This window comes from Phocoena phocoena, chromosome 3 (assembly GCF_963924675.1).
Source record: "Phocoena phocoena chromosome 3, mPhoPho1.1, whole genome shotgun sequence".
Classification (NCBI taxonomy): Eukaryota; Metazoa; Chordata; class Mammalia; order Artiodactyla; family Phocoenidae; genus Phocoena; species Phocoena phocoena.
Genome location: NC_089221.1, coordinates 13,921,939 through 13,926,738, shown reverse-complemented (window position 1 = coordinate 13,926,738; position 4,800 = coordinate 13,921,939). Strand labels below are relative to the sequence as shown.

At 42.9% G+C, this 4,800-nt stretch overlaps 1 pseudogene; it reads right to left on the bottom strand.

The window, feature by feature from the left end:
- Positions 1-268: 268 nt before the first annotated feature.
- LOC136121043 (large ribosomal subunit protein eL33 pseudogene) lies at positions 269-550 on the bottom strand (annotated as a pseudogene).
- Between the last annotated feature and the right edge of the window lie 4,250 nt (positions 551-4,800).

Below are 4,800 nucleotides of genomic sequence, written 5' to 3'. Positions count from 1 at the left end.
GAGGGTCAAGTTCGGCAAGATCCCCTGGCAGGCAGTGCCAAGGAGCGTTTGGTGAGTGGCCTTGCAGAATCCCTTCCTCCTTATTCAGGTGCCACCAGCACAGAAGTGCAATCCATTGGAAGGGGTGGGGAGGGCAGGGCATGGGGGCATGTCTGCTGCAGGCTGTGCCTTCTTGTCTTTTTTTCCCCCCACACTTTTATTTATTTACTTTTCAATAAGTTTAAATCCTTGAAGTGCACAACATCACACGGATTCTGTGTCCAGTGGCCTAAGCAGGAAGGTTGCTTCGGAATTTGGCACAAACCATGCCACTGTTTCCATGAGCGCGAGTTACCTTTCCGCAGATCACTCTGGTTTTGTTAGGTTTTCCACCAGGAATTACTGTGTTCTTTGCTTTGTACACATAAGCACATCTCTTGCCTAGAGAGAATTTGGTTTCATCTCGAGCGTATACACCTTCAATTTGCAGGAGAGCTGTGTGCTCCCTCTGGTTCCGTAGACCCCACTTATAGCCAGCAAAAATGGCCTTGGACCACAGCCGTCCAGGCATATTTGTCATTTTAGAAGTCCTCCACAGGGTCCAAGATGGCTGAAAGAGTGCGCCTTATCTTCTTATTTAGCTATTTAAGAAAATGAAGTGTCCTAAAGCTAGAACCATAAATAACGCCATCAGGATTCTCTTCTATGTTCATTAAAATGTGGAAGAAACAGACAAAGCCAGTTTGTTCTTATGTGAGTGCCCACAGTAAGGGAAGTTCAGAACTGCAGAACAGAAATCAGACTTGCATGATCAGACATGGGACACTGCTGGAATGGATGGTTAGACAGACATGCTCTTGGTTCCAGTTGGGTTTGAAATAAACTATTGAGTATAGTTAAGAAAATTTTTAGTGTAGACACCGAACATGCACAAAGAACTTCTATGGAGTATCTAATTTGGAGAGACAGAGGGAGAGACACCACATGGTGGTTGGTCTGCCTGATATTGTACCAAGGAACGCGTGCTCTTAAGTGAGAATTAAATGGGAGGTAACCCTGATGTTGATCCCAGGCGCCTCTGGTTTCATGATCATGTCACAATGCTGAAAATAATTCTTGTTTGCATATATGCTGTTCATACAAATTGGCCCTTAAGTCAAGCCAGTAGTTTCATTTGGTGTGGAAATGATGAAACAAATCCATGGTGATGTGCGAAGAGATCAGGCTGCTTTGGCCTTGGGAGAGAAGGAAGGTCTGCCTTTGTTTGGCAGGTGGGTAATTTTCTACACGTGATTTTTGCCAGATAGGCTGATTTTAGAATCTAACCTAGATACAGTGCAACTCTACTGGGATTAAAATTTATATTCTCAAAATAATCAGTATGTTAACACTTGAATTAGTAAAAGCAAACATGTTTTCAAATACATTAGAAACTATAAACGATTAAACATAATTTGGATAAAAGTAACCAACAACTGAAGCGATCTATCCTCAAAATCATATGAACACCCTCTTTTCTTCCCAAATCTCGATATAGGTGCAAGGGTATTTATCAAGTATTGAGGAAATTAAGTTATAGCTACTATAAAATAAATGTTGATGCATCTAATCGTAGTAGGTCAGGAGTAATGTTCCAGAAAATATAAAATCTCACAAGAAGAGATTCAGTCAGAATTTTCCAGGGCTAAGTAAACACTGTCCAGGAGGTAGACCAGGAAATTTTCTACTTCTTATCACCCAACAGATAACGCATAAACTTGGTGAGCACACAATGGTAGCAAAGGGAGTTGAACTGTTCTGCAGGCTATATTATCCAGGTTGTGGTAGATTGGACACTCTGGCTATAGAAATTATCCTCCTAGGAGGTCCTGATTGAAGACACGGGAAACTTAGTACAAAATCCTAACAGAAAGCATGCAAACTATTATGTATGGACTAGATGCCAAAGGATCCATAGCAATTTGTTGTTTGAAAGAATGTATTCCATATAATTATAAAAGTCACAACTAACCATCTGTTTCCATATCCTAACATTGTGTTGGTCAACAGTGGAAAAATGAACATCTTGTTGTTTTTGATGAGCTCCATTTAGGTTTATCTGAACATATGAAACACTAATGATAATTTAATTCAGCATTTATTGTGTGTCTAGGATGTGAACAGCATGGTAATAGACAGTGGGAGAAAGACTTGGGGAAAAAAGTTCCGATTCTCAAAGAGTTTGTAGGCAGCAAAGGAGACAAAGAATGAAGAGTGTGGTCATAGAAGGTGCAGTGGGGTTATTTACTTAAAACATTGATTGAATGTCTACTAAATGGCTGGTACTATGCTTAAAGCTGCAGATACAGACATAAGAGACACAGTCCCTGCCCTCAAGGAGGTGGGGATACAGTTGCAGGGGGCAGTGGGAAGAGACAGGGTTACTGACAGTTACAATATGCGATTCTAAGTGCAATCACAGAGGACAACCCAGGGGGCCGCAGGGAAGATGATCGTACACTATCCTCCTTTGGGAGCATCAGGGAAGGCTCCCCAAAGAGTTGACAACTGGGCTGAGCTTTTTAGGACTGAACGTTTATTCACTGTTTCATTGGACACATGTGGATTGACTTCCACCCTCTTCTGGGCACTGTTCTAGGCATATGGGATCTATAGCAACAACACAGCTGAGGTCTCTGGCTTCATGGAGTGTATTTTCTGGGTGGGGGGGTGTCTGGGGTGGAGGGAATAAGTGAGTAGATATACAAGGTCATATTAGCTGCTAAAACTGCTTTAAAATGTTCTATGGGGACAAAACTGAGAAATGTATTTTAACACTGAATCATCTTAATAGTCAAAAAACCTAGATACTTAAATTCTAATACTTTTATGATTACGCTGAGTTACAAACACATCTTCTAGATACAGCAATAATCTGTTAATATTTGTTTTATCTAACTCATCTAATTAGATTAGCCATTAAGAAAGGGGTAAAATGGGAGAAGGATATACCAAAAAGATGAAGGAAAAAATAATAGAGCAAAATGTCTCATTGGCAAGTCGTAGACATGAAAGAGTATGACGCACTCGAGGAATTGCAAACATACTTAATGTGACCGGTGTGCAGGGTATGAAGCGGCAAGAGGTGGAATTGGAAAGGTGAGCAGGGATCAGATCATAGAGCCCAGCCTGCCAGATTGAGGAGTTTGGACTTCTTTCTCAAGGAAGATTCTAATCATGTCACCAAGATCATCAAATATTTATTTTAGAAGGATAAACTTTTCAGTGGAGTGGAGAATAGTTGGCGGAAGGGCAAAGCTGGAGATGGGGGTTAATTAAAAGGCTGCTGCAGTAGTTGAGGGGAGAAACGATGAGGGTCTGAGCTAAGGCAGAGTCAGTGTAGTTAGACGTGAACTAATTTAACAGAGGCAGAATCCTTAGGATCTGGTAATTGATAGGATACGGCGGCTCTGTCAGATGCTTCCATGAGAATAGTCCCCAAGGTGGAAACCTTAGGAGGGACATATTTAATCAGGAAGATGATGAGTTTGGTCTTGAACCTGGAGCATTGGAGAAATCCGAGGGACAATTAAGTGGGTATCTCCAAGAGGCAGCTGAATCTATGAGTTCAGGGCTCAGCAGAGTGGTTGGAACTGGGAAGCATTGAATTGGGAGCTGTTTGGGTGACTGAAGAAGCTACTGGAGTGTCTGAGAGCATTGAGGTGGCCCCTCAGGAGAGAAGCAGGAACGTGTGAGAAGAGAAGAGAATATTTACACATGTGCAGGGAGAGAAAAGAGGCCACCCCCTTGCCTGCCCCCCAAAACAAACCCAAAGAATGAGAAGGAGTTGCAGGGGTGAAGAGAGAATGGTGTCCTGGAAAGCCAAGGGGGTTGTAAGCAGGGGGAGGTGGGCAACTGTCAATCATAACAGAGGGTTGTGATACGGAGACTGAAAATTGTCTGCAACTTAGTGACAATGAAGTGAGTGGCCACCTTCACCAGAGAAGTTTTAATAGAATAAGTGTGGGATAGGTAGGGTGAGGGCTGTGTATAAGGATGAGGAAGTAGAAATTATATAAGATTAAAGAGTCAATGAGGGATTCAAAATGGAGATGGTGATTGGAAAGAACTCTTCCAAGAATGTTGACTCTGAAAAGACAAATGAGTGGATTTAGAGAGAGAATTCAGAAGGCTTCCCCCCTTTGTCAGTGTGAGAGGATTTGGGTTATTATTTTAAGCTGGAGCTAATGAAGGGGAAAGAGAGAGACAGAGAGACAGAAATGTTGGAGAAAAAGGGACCCTGGCTCCCAGAGGTCGGGGACTGTGTATCCAGAGCAGAGATGGCGTGGCTTTCAATTGAAGAAAACAAGTGTTCTATGAAAATGGAGTTAAGGAGTTGTGATGGTTAATTTTATGTGTCAACTTGATGGGGCTAAAGGATGCCCAGAGAGCTGGTAAAGTGGGTGTGGCTGTGCGAGTGTCTTTGGAAGAGATGAACATTTGAATCGGTAGACTGAGGAAAGAAGATGGTCCTCACCAATGCTGGCAGGCATCATCTGAGCTGCCGAGGCCTCAACTAGAACAAATAGCCGAGGAAAGAAGAACTCGCTCTCTTTGCTTGAACTGAGACATCCTTCTTCTCCTGCCCTCAGGCATCGTTGTTCCTGGTTCTCAGGCCTCGGGCTGGTGCTTACACTGGCCCTATTCTCAGGCCTTCAGACTGGGACTGAATTACACCACTTGTCTTCTTGGTTCTCCAGCTGTTTGGGTGGAGGACCTGCAAAGGGCAGGTCAGGGGCTGTCTCATCCTCCATAACTGTGTGAGTCAATTCCTACAATAAA